We start from the raw sequence: 18,211 nt of genomic DNA, 5'->3' as shown, positions 1-18,211 counted from the left end.
AGGTGGTGGGCGACCATGCGGTACTGTCCAGGTGTCAGAAGGGCTTCCTGCAGCACGATGGGGTGTTTGAACACAACTTCGTGCTGCAGGGACGTCTGGATGATGCCAGGACGGGAGGTGGGGAGCTATGTGTGGGGTTCCTCGACTTTGCCAACGCCTTCGGGTCGGTCGCCCATCAGGCCCTCGTCGATGCTGTCCGCGGCCCGGCGCGGGGGAGGCCTTCGCTGCCATCGTGGAGGAGCTCTACCGCGCCAATACCACCAGCGTCGTGGCAGCTGCAGGCACAACGGAGCCCATCGTCATCGGAGCCGGGCTGAGACAAGGCTGCCCTCTAAGCGGCCTGCTCTTCAACTTGGTGGTGGACCCGGTCATCCGTGCAGTACAGGGAGGCGATAGGCAACACAACATCCTTGCCTACGCCGATGATCTGACGCTGCTGGCCGCGGATCCCACCACCTTGCAGCGCCGCATGGACACGGTGGCTACGCTCTCGGACCGGCTAGGGCTGCGGCTGAACGCCTCCAAGTGCCGGTCTCTACACCTGTCTGGTCGCCACCCCGTGGGCACACGGCCCACCACATTCACCGTTGGTGGCGACCCGATTCCGGCTCTTGGAGACTTTGAGGGGCACAGGTTCCTGGGCCGGCCTGTGGGATTCAGGGTGCTGTCGGACAACACCACGGTCGACGAGGCCATCCACCTGGGCAGAAAGCTGCTCTCCTCCATGCTCGCCCCATGGCAAAGGCTGGACGCCATAAAAACGTTCTTGTATCCAGCCTTAAACGTCGCCAGTAAAGGAGAGTGGCAGCGCCTAGATGAGGAGCTCCGCCCGCTGATCGAGAAGACCCTGTACGTGCCAGCCAGAGCTTCAAACGAATACTTACATGGAAGCACACAGGCTGGTACTGCAGGGATCCCCCTTGCGGCGGAGCTGAGCGACATATGCCGGGTGGACGGAGCCTTCAAGCTTCTCACGTCGACCGACTCGGAAGTCCGGCAGCGAGCGAGGGACGAGCTGCAGCAGGTGGTGACCAGGCGACTGAGGCGGCCAGCTGACACTGAAGACATGGAGGTCTACCTCTCGGGCGAGACGGAGGGCGAGTTCAGGCAAACAGCCACACAGCTGCAGTCTGTGTGGACGGAGGCCAGAAAAGCCTCTCGTCGCCTCTCCATCGCCTGGAAGATCACGGACCAGGGGGCCCGCATCACCTGCGGAGAGGCCTCCGTGTATGCAAGCAAGGAACCGCCACAAGCTGACGAGGACCATCCGGGCGCTCCTCTCCAAGGACCGGGACAGCACCCTACACGGAAAGCCAAACCAGGGCAAAGCGATGGTGTGCGTAGCGGCGGACCTGGCCAACGCCCACTTCATGAGGTCCGGCCGCTACACTCGGTTTACAGATTGGCGCTTCATTCACCGAGCCCGGCTCAATCTCCTCCCCCTAAATGCCACACGAGTATGGGCACCCGCAGCAGACAAGCGATGTAGGCGCTGCGGGTATGGGGAGGAGACACTACCACATGGAGACACTACCACATGCCACTGCATGAGGCAGAGCCGGGTGATGACGGAGCGCCATAACGCCATCGTCGACCGAGTGAAGAAGGCTGCCTTGGTGAGGTTCAGCATGATAGCGGAAAACCAGGTCGTTGGCAACACCTCTCTCAAGCCCGATCTGGTGCTGGCCCGTGGGGAGGAGGCACTCGTCCTGGACGTCTGCTGCCCATTCGAGAACCGGTTGCAAGCGTTCCAGGACGCCCGGAAGGCCAAGGAGGAGAAGTACGTCCCGGTACAGCGACATCTCCTCCGGCGGTTCCAGCGAGTGACGGTGGACGCAGTGGTGGTTGGCTGCCTTGGCACCTGGGACCCGGGGAACGATCGTGTCCTCCGCAGGATATGTAGCAAAGAGTACCTGCGGACTATGAAAAGACTTTGTGTGAGCGACACGATCCGCTTCTCGACGCAAATCTACAAAGGCCACATAGGCTCAGCCTAATGTATTTCTCTGTTTTTTTAGAAGCGATACGTTTACACCTCTACAGTTTTAGCCTTTTATTACTAACACCACTAACCAGTAATCTTTTAGCCATTTCTGGACTTTTATTGTATACAGTTTTACCCCGTTTTGCCTTGGTTTTGTAACCCAATTTTATGATATTGTGTAACTAAGCATTAATAAACAAATCCTGAAGAGTTTGCCGGTCAGTTCACGTAACTTTTGATGACAGAATATACACAGATGGAAGGGAGACCGTACAACAAGAATCCTGTTAAAAAGGGACTTTTCTCTTTTCATGGATGAATTAAAAATAACAATAAAACTAGATGTGTGCTTATATTTTGCACAAGTCCTATCAGAGGGAAGACTAAAGTTGTAATACAAAGGCATAAAATCACGCTAAACAGTATTTGCATTAAAAAAAGCGGATAAGCACAAACTAATTTCTATCCCTTGTCATCAAGAAAGGGTGCTTTTTCATGCATTGATAACGGGGCTGGCTCACACGTCTCAATTATGTGGTATGCCTCACTGATTTCTCTTGTCACTCTTTCCCCGTTTGTGAAAGCAGATGAACGATCTTAATCCGGCCTTAAGCCCTATCATGACAATGCACGGCCATGTCGAGCGAGCATACTGGTCTTTCGAGTGAAATGTGGTGATTTACTTGGCACGTATTTAGATAAGGGCCAGTCTATCTTGTATACATTTGAAAGGAATACAGCACACTGCCTCTCACGCACACTAGACAAATTTGGTGGTCTCTTTAACCAAGAAAACCTCGCTCTCCTGCTCCCCTTTCTCAATTCACTTGTGGACTGTCGTGCATATCCTGCCTTATTTATTTTTCGCTGGAAATCTGTGTGCATAGCAGCCCACAGGGGAAGTGAGAAAGGCACCCAGGCAAGGGAGGCTTGCTTAGTTAGATACCACCAAATTTGTCTTGTGTCCGTCAGGGGTAGTGTAGTCTATTCCTTTGATCATCTGTATAAGTGGTCAAATGTACATGGCGCAGACTGGCCGGCCGGTGCCTCAACATGCATCCAGGATCCATCAATTGCTTTGCTGCCCAAGACCTGTACCCTGAAGGACGTGACGATTAACTGCACTGTTATAACTGCGCGATTCGCATTTTTTATTTAAGGATTATCACTTTATTCATTTCCCATTATTTATCGCACTTGTTTCACGTTTTAGCCCAAAATGCACAATGCCATTCACAGAGTGCCCAAGGCGCACATTTAGAGGAACGACCGTCAAGCGGGTAGTAAATCACATGAGAGTGCACATTTGTGAGTCGTATTTCCGCGTAATATGTGGAACAGAGAATTGCGCGGCATCATTTCGCCGTTACTTCACCTACAAGAAGCACGTGTATCGCCTGCACAGAAGGCCGATGACATTAGCGCCGATGAGCGTACACCTGACTTCGGCTACTGTGAAGCAACTGGGTAAATGCATCGGTTCCTGATGCCTCAACTCCATCAGATACAAACAGTGAAGATACTGCTTCGAACTTTGACTTCATTGCGACAACCAAGAAGCAGATAGCGAAGTTCTACGTCAGAATCACGGAAAAGTTGAAGGCACCGTTCACTATCACAGATGAAATTTTCACCGTTGTGAAAGCCCTCATTTATGATGTCATATAAGGGACGTTCCAAAAAGCTGCAAAGCTCCTAGGGGGGAAATGTGGCACCATGCACAACAGAAAACCTGGCATGCCAACTGAATGCTGCGGATATTGTCAATATATTTTTCGACTTGACAAGTACTCACATGAGAAAAAAATACATTTCGGAGCACTTTATTTACAATGAAGCTACTCAGATGCCACTGCAGACCGGCAGTTACAAAGACTTTGCATGTTCTATTCCTATCTCTAAACTGTTACCAAATTTCCTAAAATACGAGGACTTGCTAGAATGCATTTCACAGCCCGTGTCAAAATCGCAAGATGTACTCTATGACTTTGCTGATGGCGATGCATTCAGTCAGTACCGTCAGCTTGCACGGGATGCCAGTCATGGCACCATATTTCTGCTTTTGTACACTGATGAGCTGGAGCTTGTAAACCCTCTTGGTGGTGCAGCTGGACGGCACAAAATTTTAGCAGTTTACTTTTCTATTTTGAATCTACATCCTCGGCATCGGTCAAAACTAAGTGCCATTCACTTGCTTCCAGTTGTGGAGTACCGTGTCATGCTACGACATGGCCTGGCCAAAGTACTACTGCCACTCGTTCAGGACCTAAATTTAATACAAAAGGATGCAATGGGCACTGGCAGTCTGCACTTTAAGGTTGTCACTCTGGCATCCACTGGAGATAACCTCTCAATGCACTGCTTGGCAGGTCTCGAATGCTACTTTAGCAGCGGCAGAGTCTGCCGTTCCTGCTTAGCTCAGCACAAACTAATTGCGGATGCTGCATAATTTGGATGACTGTATCGAGAGGACAAGTGCAGCACACACGAGCCACCTTAAAGCATTCACACTTGACCCAGCTGTAAATGGGCCCTTGTACGGCATTACAAATGTGTCGTCATTGCAAGGCCTTGAACAGTTTGATGTCACTGAACAATTACCTCCTGACGCCATGCATGACATACTGTGCTCTTCGCCATGTTTTGGGAGCTTTAGTTGCTGACGGAGTGATCCGCAAGCAGGATCTTGGAAAAACATTGTCCTTCAAGTATAGCTTTCATGACAAAAAGGCCACACCTCCTGCCATTAGGGACACATTTCTTAGTGGCAAAGCCAGCCTGAGGGGATCAGCAAGCCAAAAATGGTACCTCTTTAGGCTGCTTCCCCAAATATATGCAGATTACAATCCTGAAGGCAACCCTCATTGGATGGTGTACTTGGCATACAGGCACATCGGTGACATTATCCTGGCTTAGAAAATTCCTAAGAGCTGTGTGCCTTACTTGCAAGTGAAACTGCAGGAACTCCTGGAACTGTACACAACAGTACCCAAACGCAGTGGTGACACCAAAACTCCACTATTTGCTGCACAATTCAAAGTATATAATTAGGTTGATCCGCCACGCCGTTACTGGGGCATGCGATTTGAAGCCCAAAATTCCTACTTTAAAAGCATTGCATCTAAAGTGAAGAACTTCAAGAACATCTGCCTTACACTTGCAACACCTCACCAGCTTCTTCAGGCTTACGAGCTGTCAGGTAACATGTTTAACTTGTGTCTTCAAACAACTGGAGTAAAGCAAATGAGTGTAGGAGATCTTCCAGAAGACGAGCAGTCAGCTATTCATAAATTTTCTGAAGAGGAGCTTGTCTTGGCTTCAACAACTGCAAGCTTCAGTAGTTGTTACTACCGAATGGGCGACGTTTTTGTGCACAGTGTGCAGGATGGTGAACCGCAGTTTCTGCAAATTGAAAGACTCCTTGTTGTTGGTGGCTCATTAGTTCGTTTATGTAGGCCCCTTGAAACCCTGCATTGTAGCGAGCACAGATCGTCCTGCATTGTCAAGTTATCTACTGAGTATATTGCAATCTTCCCGAAATCAGCGACCATAAGGTCATTCACGTCGACTTCGTAATTAAACCCGTTTTCACTCTGACTGTTAAAAAAACTATTCGTTTGTATGATAAGGGTAATTACGAAGCAATTAATCATGAACTGACGCAATTTTACCCCTCTTTTGAAAGTGCCCTTCTTTGTCATAACGTAGGCGAGAACTGGCTGATTTTGAAAGAGAAACTACATAATCTGGTTGGCAAATACATTCCCCACATTAACATTAAATCTAATTCAGCACAACCCTGGTTCAATAAAGCATTGAAACAATTAGAAAACAAGAAAAAACGTCTCTTCCGCGCAGCTAAGTCCCATAACACCCCAGATGCACGGAATAAGTACAAAACCGCGGAAACTGCTTATTTGGAAGCCATAAGTCACGCTAAACGCACATTCTTTTATTCTGATGTACCGAACATGCTTAAGAACAACCCCCAAAAATTCTGGCAAGGCATAAATCCACAGGACACGCGCACAATTACATTATCCAATGAGTCAGGTGATGCCCTAACCGACGCTGAATGCGCCCACGTGTTTAACACCGCCTTTGCATCAGTTTTCAATCAAGAAACTGAACTGTCATTTTCTATTATGGAAGCGAACTTTGAATGTACCATGCCACCAATTACATTTTTCCCATCCGGCATTTCATCCCTAATAGACAAGATCAATCTTTCATCATCAGCCGGTGTGGACGACATTACGCCAAAACTGCTGAAAAACACTAAACACATTTGTGAAGCATATCTCTGTCTACTATTTTCACAGTCAATTTCAACAGGCATGCTGCCTCCAGACTGGAAACATGGAAAGGTCGTTCCAGTCCACAAATCGGGTAACAAACGCTCCCCATTAAATTATCGGCCCATCTCATTAACCAGTGTACCCTGCAAAATCCTTGAACATATCATCTACACACATATCATGGACTTCCTTGATGCTAACCATTTTTTTTACCCTGCGCAACATGGCTTCAGGAAAGGTTTTTCCTGCGAAACGCAGCTAGCTATGTTTGTTCACGACCTACATGTTAACCTTGACTCAAACTTCCAGACTGACGCCATCTTCCTAGATTTCGCAAAAGCTTTTGACAAAGTTCCTCATGAACGTCTACTACTAAAACTTGCCGCGTTACATCTTAATGCCGATATCTTAGCATGGATTAAAGAATTCTTAAGTAACCGTTCACAATCAGTCTATGTCAACAATCAAATATCTTATTCTATCCCCGTAACCTCAGGCGTCCCTCAAGGGTCCATCCTTGGTCCACTTCTATTTCTAATTTACATTAATGACTTACCAATGCATGTATCTTCTAAAATCCGTATGTTTGCAGATGATTGCGTAATTTATCGTAAAATTAACAGCGTTTCCGATAACACGTCTCTCCAGAACGACCTGGGAATTGTGCAAGAATGGTGCAATATTTGGCTAATGGAACTAAACCCTAATAAATGTAAAACTGTCTCCTTCCACCGCCGTAAAAATCCACTTGTTTTCTGGTACCGAATTGCTGGCGCCTACCTTGAACTAGTTCCTTCCTACAAATATCTGTAGTGATTGAACCTGGGCAACGCACATTGCGAACATCATTTCATCTGCTAACAAAACGCTCGGTTTTTTAAAACGCCATTTGCGCCACGCCCCTCAAAATGTAAAATTACTAGCCTATCAGTCTCTCGTCAGGACGAAACTAGAATACAGATCCCCCATTTGGAACCCGCATCAAGTATATCTCATCAATCAACTTGATTCCCTTCACAATCGAGCTGCAAGATTTATTCATTCTAAGTATTCTTACGAAGTCAGCATATCGGCACTGAAAACATAATCGGGTTTACCATTGCTTGCATCTCGTCGCCGCATTGCTAGTCTTTGTCTTTTTCACAAGTTTTTTTACAGCTCGCTCGGCAAGCCACCATATATTCTCCCCCCGGCACGCATCTTCAGTCGCACCCGACACCCCCAACAAGTTGCGCGCCCGCGTACGCGCACCATCACTTTTTCATCTTCATTCTTTTCTCGTACAGCAACAGACTGGAATGACCTTTCTAATGAAATCACAGTCAACCTGTCCGCCCACATTTTTGAACACCATAACAAATTGACTTGCATTGTAATAAAATATGGCGTTCAATTTTTTATGTATGTACCCACCCCTTATGTAATACCCCTTCAATGGGGTCTTTAAGGAAATAAAATGAAATGAAATAATACCTCATCACATATGGGATTTCTATCCACTCGATCTCTACTGCAGCAGTGCAGCTTGTGAGGTTGTGACTCATTATGTCATGCTAGAATAGCTTTATCAAGGCTGCCTTCACGAGTTTTGCATACAGGAGGGTGTGGTACGAAGATGGCGCAGCACAGGCTGGAACGAACATATCGGTCATGAATGTTGTTGCAGCCAACATATAACGAAGCTTTGCATAGGCTTATGTCATAGCTTCGTAATGTTGGCCACGAAGTGTTGTATAGTTGGTCGTTCGAATATATGTATCAAATGTCCGGCGCAATGAATTTGTTTTCGTTTCTCAACGCGACCTTCCGTTCATGATGAACTAGAGTGGTGGATAAGCAGTGTGTGCCATGTGGTGTGCATATTTGTTGGTATTGTAGCACCTGTATGCATGCACTTCTAAACCCAGACGGCACACATTGTCCGACGGATATCCGATTTAGATCCGTATGTCCGGAGCCGAGCACGGACGTCCGCCGGACCTAGAACGAACGTCCCTAAGGGGACGTCGCAAGCAGGACGTCCCCGGGACGTTCGCGGTACTTACGGTATCGGATGTATATTGATCCCGTCTGAAGCTGAGCCCGAACCGAACCTCCACAGGACTTACAATAAGTATCCTAGTGCGGACATTGCGACAGGGACACCTAACGGACGTTCGCAGCACTTACAACAATGAAGTAAGTTTTAAAATACACCAGGAATTAATTTACGCGCTTCTTGCCTGGCCTAATTGAGTTCCCATCGATAAAGTGACTTGGTCGTTGCATATGCGTTAGAATACTTATGTGGACGTCAGCTGTATACTTGATTTTTGAGCGTGGCACAATGAGCGCGAGATGCTGCAATCAATTCAATTCAGTTTATTTGGACATAGATCGTACAGTATGTCCACGAGGCGTGGCAAAAGGAGGCAACAATGCCTCCTGACAGGGCCTTCACCTGTTCACAGGGGCTTCACTAATCCGATGTTTATTCAGTTTATTACAGACAATGCGAATGAATGCTTTAAAATCAGGTGTTTTGATTCTAGGACGGAGTTTTTTAGCGGTGTATTCGCGCAAAAATATTTTGTGAAAACTGTTTTTATGCATAGTACATGCTTGATATGGTGCGAAAGCCAAATAGCTAAATCCACCGTCGACCAAACGTCCTGTCGAAATCCAGGGCGCAACGACGGCTACCTCTCGGTATGTAGTTTAAATCTCGAATACGGCTACATGCAACAAAAGCGAATGCGAAGCCAGAAAACACGTCATGAACGTATCTTTGTGATCGGCTCCTTCAATTGGCATTCTTACTCGACCCGCTTTCGTGGGGTTCATGTAAACGTAGCCTTATATTGTGTTAAAAACATTAACTACGCAAGGCGACTGTAACTTGCTTTGGCTCTTGGAATCGCCTCTGAAATTCTAAGACGCAAAAACATTACTTTCGAGATTGGCTGACGCATGCGTACTACACGCAACGTTGTAACAAGCCGGGCCAATCCAGTTGTCAAGCCTCGCAATTGCGGAACTATATACCTCCCGCCAACGTTGTTCCCGCGCTCACAGTTCGACGCCCAGACTATTCCTGGGCACCTTTGAGACTGTTTCGGTATTGTCCTGTTGCACAGTAAGTATTTTTGTGATTATTTCGATTTTGATAAGTTTTTCTTCGTTTGAAGTGACGGTGTGTAGTGATAAGTACGTCGGTAGGTAGCCCGTAACGTAGTACGTACGTAGTACGTTCAGTTCAATGCTCGCCGCCGGTCAGGTATAAATGTGTTTGACGTGCGAGTTAGCCTTTGAGAGGAGCTAGCGTGTATGAAAGTTTGTATTTGTAGCCATTATGGAGGTCAAAAAGAAGCCGATCCGCATCGCTCAGCGAGCTGGTCGGCAGTCTAAAAGAACTCGCAAACCTTTTAGGCGAACATGTGTTCTTGCCCAGCAATGGAACCTCGGTTGGAGTGGCACCTTTGGATGAACGTCCACACGGAGATTGTGGCGCTCCTGATGGTTCTGCCTCCGATGAGACCCGGTCGGAGCTGTTCAGTCGACAGCAGTTATATGCCAGTGTCAGGACGCAGTCCGTTAATGTGGCCGACACAATGTTGCGCCTAGATTCACGTGATGCGGGCGACGTTTGCGGCATTTTGCTGTATTTGCAAAACCTTGGTTTATCACAACCTTGGCTTCGATCAACTAGTCAGCTACTGGTGACAGTAAAAACCTTGGTAAAAAGTTACAGGCATCGGCCGTGAGCCATAGGATAGATAGGGAAGCACTGAGTGACGTACTAAATATTCTGAGACAGTATCCATGTCCCTCGGCTATTCCGAGCGACGCGGCACTCTTTTGAGAACGCCGCGAGGGTCGTGCTTCGAATGCCCGATTACTGTTCTTTCTCCCGGTCATTACTGTCATTTTGGGCTTCAGGTGTGCTTCTCAGGTGTGCTCAAGACTTGCATGCTGAAGTTTCATGCCAGACCCATGAACACACACATATAAGTGCCTTCAAGTTCCACACATTCAAGTACCTGATAATTCATGTTAGACTCATTTAGGTTTTTTAGTTGCATTCATGTCCCAGATATTGTATTCAAATGCTATGAGTAGCATTATAGTCTAAGTTTTTAAGCATACAGAGCTGTACTTCCTTCGTGTACCTTTGTTCTGCTTACAAGACTTATTTTAAGATTGTATTTTTGTCCCTTCAGTTGCATTTGTGAGCCATGACGAGTGTTCTAAAGCCACATGTTTCGTCAAGGTGCCACCAATTCTGTTCAAATATTAGAGGTATTCAAATTCTTATCCCACAGTGTCTTTAAGTACTGTTAAGTTTTCCACTACCTTTAGTTCCTTTTGGAGCCATCATTTCTTTGTAGCTGCACCAGTGCCATTCAACTACCGGTGAATTCATGTTGTTTGACTCATTTTTTTCTGCTTGTAAGTTTTCTTTTTGTGCGAGTTACATTATACTTCCACGGTTTGTTTAAATTTTTATAGATAACACACAGAACTGTACATCCTATACGCGTGATAGCACAGAACTATGCATGCTATACGTGTAGCTGAGTTGTGCCTACAATACTTTCATTTTATTCATATATTCTTAAGCCACTTATTGCGTTTTTGGCCCTTCAATTGCATTTGGGGGCGTATGATGTGTGTTCTAAAAGCATGTGTTTCTTCAAGATGCCACGAATGTTATTCAAGCACGGGAGGTTCTATCTAAATACAATTAGGTGCATTTTTGTCCCATGGAGTGTTTTTCTAGGTACTGTAAGGTATTCCAGTTCGAGTTTATTGTAGACCCATCACATGTTTGGTTAAGTGAGGTGCTTTGAATCTTTATAATTTGTGTGCACTACTGCAGTATTTATTCAAGTGCCCCGAGTTTTATAGCACCTGCAGGTGTTGTACGGTGCTTTACGTTCTGCAGAAGAGTTTTGCTTACAAGGTCTGTATTTTACTTGCATATATATAAGAGCTGCAGATTGTGTTCTTAGTTGCGTAAGTTTCATTTTGAAGCCACCATCTTGTTCCGAGTGCAGAAGTTGCTTTTAAATGTGAATTTTTTTACACGTATGACTTTTTTGCGTTTAAGCACTACTGCCATTTTCTCCTTTTCATTGTTTATGCAATGGTCCTATTACACTAAACTCTAGAAAATATGTTGGCAAGCCTCACAGTGCCTTTGCTGTCACTTACCTGAAATGCAAACAATCCTTTTTACATTATCTTTGTCAGCTGCCTAATACACGAGCTTCCAGGGACATGGCAACAGCGCTGACTACTACCCAGAACTGATGTTCGCGTCTGTGGTTTTCGGTACCACTTCCTCACCACCTCGGATTTACTGAGATGTCAAAGGGAAGCTTGCTTCATGCTCAAGCTGCCCTACACTTGGTGGAAATATTGAAATACTCCGAAAACTGACGAGCATCTGCGTCATTGCAATGGATAAAACCAAGGCTGAATTGGCAAGAGGGCATGTTCGCTTTTTAGATCAAGCAGCTCAATACTAAAAGCCGCGCGGAAAACTTCCCGAGTAAGGAAACGCACCATGCGATTGTCTTTACAGCGATGTTAAACTTGGAGTGCATTTGGTAGCTTCTTGCTGACAAGATATTTTAATATGTGCTGACGCCCAAGTTCTCAAGTGGCACCACAAATGCCATGTTTGGATTTCTGCGGCGTGGCTCCCGCTGCGACAATGCCCTGGATGTGAAAAGCGTAGTGCGCTGAATAGAAAAGATGCCCAAGACCGGACATCGTCGCCTCCTCCGCCCAAAGTAATGTGAGAAGCTCGATATCGTTTTCATCAGCACAACTTCTACCAGTTCATCAGACTCCCACAAAGACCTGTGATAGGAGTTGAGACTATGTTTCAATTGCGCGTCCGAATGCGCGTGACAGTTGTGGTGCGCGATGGACGAAGAAGAGGAAGCGCTGGTGTGTGGCGCTGAAGGGGCAGCCATGTTACGAGCCATGTGTGGAGGCAACAACAGCAGCAGCCATGTCACCAGCCTGAACTGCCTTGTCTGTTTTCGTCACGAACGAGCCGAGCAGTTCGTCAACCCTAGGCCGGTGTTCCTGGATGAGCTGGGAGAGCAGGTCCGGCTGTCACTCTGCCTGATCCCGCCTGCTCCAATGCTGTGCGATCATCCGACGCCGGCGTGTTCCGGTGCAGCCGCGCTTTCCGAACAGTCTACCCTGTGGTGGAGAGACATCCCGACTCAGCTGTCACGCAAGTGACTCGTCGTGTACCGGGCCTCAGCCCCGGCCGCCATACCCTGCCTTGGATCCCTTGCCGCCGCATCTGATCCAAACTGGCTCTTCAATCTGGCAACATACGTCGATGACGACCAAGCAATCAGCACGGCATATAAGTGCGCAGCAGAGGCAGCACCATTTGGGCCTGCAGTATTGTATAAATGAATAAATAAATTTGTTGATATGTAAATTATTTTCCTTCAAACCTTCAGTTTGAAATAACGGAATTTTTTAATGTATGTGAGCACACAGATTATCAAAGTGTTTCGAAACAACCAGTTCTAACTAGTTCACAGGCTATTTTCCACAGAAATTGTGGAAAAGAGCATCTACTTCACTGTGCGCATGAAAAGGAAGAGGGATGTCATATCCTTACTACTAGTCCTTCCTATATATATGACATGCTTAAAGCAGATTTACACATTCACAAGGTTCGCACCAGTCCTTGAAACCCTCGACGGGCTATGATCCCAGGGGCTCGGCGCTTCAGAGAACGCAGGTGCCAATCACGTCTAAAACTTGCACGTTTACGGGAGGAGCCAGAAAAGGTGAACATAATGAACGGAAATAGGAAAAGAAAAGCGCCACCAGAAGTGCCCGAGGGGGACCAATCCGTCCGAACAAGGGTTTACTACAAATTGGCAGTGACTGTTGTCACATGGGCCGTTTGCGTAGGACTTGGTTCCTGCCAGCTCAACTTGGACGTTCCATTCCCGCCATGGCCTGCCTTGGATCCCTGACCGCCGCATCTGATCCGAACTGGCTCTTCAATCTGGCAACCTACGTCGATGACGACCGAAGCAATCGGCACGGCATACAAACGCGCAACAGAAGCAGCACCATTTGGGCCAGCAGTATTGTAGAAATAAATTTATTGATATGTAGTTTTTTATATGGCAAACACTTATTAAAGGCATACACAGGCACAAACAGGAGGGAGGTACAGAACAGCCGCTTTTGAATGCGGTCGCGGATAAGATACCTTCCCTAAGGGCCGACGCAGGAAGAGGATTATCCACACATCGAGTGTGCGACGGTGGAGGAGCTGGACGCGCCGTTCACAGAATCGGAGATCAGGGCGGTGCTCCACAACTTAAATAGCAGATCGGCTCCGGGTCCGCATAAGGTTTCTAACAGGCTATCACGTAACCTGGACGATAACACAGTAGAACTACTAAGGAGGTTAACAGGGTATGGGAGGCAGGACAGGTGCCCGACGGATGGAAGGAGGCATCGGTGATACTCATACCAAAACCTGGAAAGCCCCTTAATTTGGACAACATGAGACCGATATCACTGACCTCGAGCATAGGCAAGCTAGCAGAGCACGCGATATTGAACAGGGTTTCCGGGTACATAGAGCGCATGGACCTCTTCCCAGATAATATGGTAGGTTTTCGGCCCGGCCTATCGACGCAGGAGGTTATGCTAATGGTGAAGAAGCAAATCTTTGATAGCGGCACTGGGACGCGAGAGGGATTCTCGCCCTGGATCTCACTAAGGCGTTTGACACAGTATTACATCGATACATGCTGCAGGCCACGGCCGGGATAGGCCTGAGAGTCGAATTCCAGGCCTTTGTCAGGTCCTTTCTTATGAATAGAACCGCTACTATTCAGGTGGGGCAGATTCGGTCGAGCGTGTACGAACTGGGGGCTCGGGGGACCACCCAGGGATCCCCCGCAGGGGCGCCTGCGCAAGCAGGCGTTTGGTGAGTTGCGCCACCACGGACCCGAGCACATGAGGGTTGGACCCTCCCGCGTGAAGACGTGCGCGGCTGAGCCGTGTCTGGGGAAAGGGGGATCTTGGGGGTTGAGCCGATGCCGGGTGTTCGGCGCTTTAAGGCCCCCCCGGCAGAGGCAAGACACCTCTTTGGCCTCTGCTTCAAATAGACGGCACCCCTGGGCTGACCCATCCAGGGAAAATCGGCTGTTGCCTTTTCCTGTCCTCCTCTTTAATCTTCGTCTTTCTCTCTCACTTTCAGTCTATCCTGTCTTCTGTTGACTTCCATTACTTCCAATTTCCCAGGCAGCTAGGGTTAACCTTGTGTGGGTACCCAACCTCGGATACTCCATATTTGGTTATAGTAGTGGCGTACAGCTGGCGTTTGCAGGACCAATCTTTTCCAGGTATTGCAGCGTCCCCTAGTTGGGCTCCATGGTGGGTGGCTGGCGTTGCTGCCGAAAAATCCATATATACTTATGGCAAGTTCATTCCCCCCACTATCCGATCGCCGTCTGAAACGAGGGCGCACCGATGAAGTTTTCCAGTTTTTTGGTCGCCAAAGAGAAGAAACTTTCCCCCGATTCCATGTGATTCACTCAGAAAACACCGACAAATCTGTACGAGGAATCTCACCTTTCCTTGTGTCAAAGACTTTGACTGATATTTTTGGACCACGCTATAAGGCATCCAGGATGGCGAGCGGTGATCTCCTCTTGGAGCTCCGAGACCAGAAACAGTACGAAAAACTGCCCAAACTAGTATCATTTGGAGATGCGCAATTAACAGTAACCCCGCACCGTACAATGAATACCACCCGTGGCGTCACCTCAGATGACGATCTGTTGCAGCTGAGTGAGGCTGAACTCCTGGAGGGTTTCAGTTAGCAGAATGTCATCAATGCAAAACGGATTAAAATGAGGCGAGATGGCAAAGAACTCCAGACCAGGCATCTGATACTTACTTTCAACTCAAGGGTTCTGCCCGAGTCTATCGAGGCCGGGTACATCAAGCTTCGTGTTAGGCCATACGTGCCAAATCCTCTTCGATGTTTCAAATGCCAGCGGTTCGGCCATAGTTCCCAGAGCTGCAGAGGCCGCCAAACTTGTGCGAAATGCAGTAGTCATGAACACTCCTCTGAGTCATGTGAAAGCTCTCTACATTGTGTGAACTGTGATGGGGAGCACGCCGCATACTCGCGGTCGTGCCCATCCTGGAAAAAAGAAAATAATGACAATTAAGGTAAAAGAAAACATAACTTTCAAGGAGGCACGCAGGCGGGTATTGCACCTGCCGAAAACCAGCTTTGCCGAAGTGGCGCGTCAGGGGGCAGCGCCACAGCGGCTTCCGGCGGCTGTCCGGCTCACACACAGTGAGCTGCCAGCGACGCCATCCGCCCCCTCGGCGGCTGCAGCTAGCGCTGCTCCGCCACCCCAGCAGAAGGGGCCATCAACCTCCAGGCTAGTGGCCTCCAAGGCCTTGTCCCTCGAGACGAGGCCTTCAACGCGAACAAACCGGTCTCAAGAGCGGGTGTCCAGCGCTCCGCAACAGCCAATGGACACATCTTCCAGCCAGACGGCGCAACCAGCGCCAAAGGAGCGGCGAGAATCTCTCGACCGCTCCAAAAAAAAATAAAAAAAAGCCCGCATCACAAGGCCCGACAAGGGCTCTGTAAGTTAAATTAGTCTCTTTTTTAAATACGCAGCAGAAAAAAAAACTTCCAACATGAATACAGAAATAATACAATGAAACGTCAGAGGACTCCTACACAACCTCGATGACGTCAAAGAAATCCTACACAGGTTTAATCCTAAGGTGCTGTGTGTTCAAGAGACACACCTTAAACCTACACAATCAAACTTTCTCCGGCAATACGCCATTTTTCTTAAAGACCGCGATCACACAGTCGTGTCTTCCGGTAGTGTGGCTATTGTAGTCGATAGAGGTATTGCCTGCCGGGAATTGAAACTTCGTGCGCCCCTAGAGGCAGTTGCTGTCCGAGGGGTGTTGTTTGACAAGCTGATCACTATCAGCTCTATATACATCCCTCCCAATTATCAACTACATAAAACTGAATTTCAAAACTACATAAATGAACTTCCGGAGCCATACATAGTTCTCGGAGATTTCAATGCACATAACACCTTGTGGGGAGACTCGCGTTGTGATGGAAGAGGTCGCCTAATTGAAAACTTCCTTTTTTCCTCGGGAGCATGTTTACTTAACAAGAAAGAGCCAACGTACTACAGCGTGGCGCATAATTCATACTCCTCGACAGATTTGAGTATCGTGTCGAGTACACTAATTCCGTACCTGCAGTGGTCCGTTCTGAAGAACCCCTTTGGGAGCGACCACTTTCCAATTATACTAAGCTTAACAAAACAAGATGGTTGCTCGCCACATGTTCCCCGATGGAAGGTTAACTCTGCTAACTGGCAACTTTTTAAAGAAATAACATATTTAGGCCGGGATGACATTGCCTGTCTTAACATAGACGCTGCTGTGGCGTATATAACACGTTTTATCACTGACGCTGCAGAAAGGTGCATACAACAAACTAATGGACTAGCTAATAAGTGTCGCCTGCCTTGGTGGAACGAGGAATGCCAAAAAGCACGTAAAAAGCAAAACAAGGCCTGGGGATTGTTTCGCAACTCCCCAACAGCCGAAAACTTGATTAATTTTAAACAAGCAAAATCGCAGGGCAGGAGAACGCGCAGACGTGCTAAAAGAGAGAGCTGGGAAAAGTACATCTCCAGCATAAACTCGTATACAGATGAAACGAAAGTCTGGAATAGGGTAAATAAATTAATAGGTCGGGAGTCACATCCCCTACCCTTAGTAAATAGCCAAGGTGATAGCCTGGAAGACCAGGCGGATAGTCTAGGCAAACACTTCGAAAATGTATCGAGTGAATCGCACTATACACAATCTTTCCTGAAGTTCAAAGAACGCGAAGAGCGGCAGCCCCTTAATCGCAAAGGTTCATCAAATGAGGCTTACAACCGACCATTCAGCTTAGCCGAACTTAAAGCATCTCTCGCTTGTTGCAACAACTCAGCGCCAGGTGGCGACCGTATCATCTACGAAATGATTAGGTACTTACACCCCGAAACACTGACAACACTCCCCTCTCTCTTTAATGCCATGTGGGCGGCTGGATATATTCCTTCCTTGTGGAAAGAAGCCATAGTCATCCCGATTCTTAAACAAGGCAAGGACCCGTCTTTAGCTAGCCGCTACAGGCCAATAGCGCTAACAAGCTGCCTGTGCATGTTGTATGAAAAAATGATAAACCGGCGCCTAATCTGTTTCCTAGAAAATGACAAAATACTAGACCCCTTCCATGTGGCTTCCGAGAAAGTAGGTCAACAATAGACCACTTTGTTCGCATCGAGGCAAACATCAGAGATGCGTTTATACATAAACAGTTTTTACTTTCGGTCTTTCTAGATCTAGAGAAAGCGTACGACACGACATGGCGCTTCGGGATTCTGCGAGATCTTTCCGCGATGGGGGTCCGTGGAAATATGTTAAACACAGTCGAAAGCTACTTGTCTAACCGGACGTTTCGCGTAAGACTGGGCAATGTTTTATCTAGAACATTCACCCAGGTGGCTGGCGTGCCACAAGGGGGTGTGCTTAGTTTCACACTCTTTATTGTAAAAATGAACTCCCTGTATACAGTTATTCCACGCAGCATGTTTTATTCTGTGTATGTCGATGATGTACAGATAGGTTTCAAATCATGCAACATTGCTATCTGCGAACGACAGGTACAGCTTGGATTAAACAAACTGTCTAAATGGGCTGATGTAAATGGATTTAAAATAAAGGCAAAGAAAAGTACGTACATACTTTTCTCAAACAAAAGAGGCATGACACCAGTGCCAAGTCTCACGATTAATCAAGAGGAACTATCCGTGAGCAGTGAACATAAATTCCTGGG

The sequence above is a fragment of the Dermacentor silvarum genome, chromosome 2 (genome assembly GCF_013339745.2).
Source record: "Dermacentor silvarum isolate Dsil-2018 chromosome 2, BIME_Dsil_1.4, whole genome shotgun sequence".
Taxonomy (NCBI): domain Eukaryota; kingdom Metazoa; phylum Arthropoda; class Arachnida; order Ixodida; family Ixodidae; genus Dermacentor; species Dermacentor silvarum.
Note: the sequence above shows the minus strand (reverse complement) of the source record.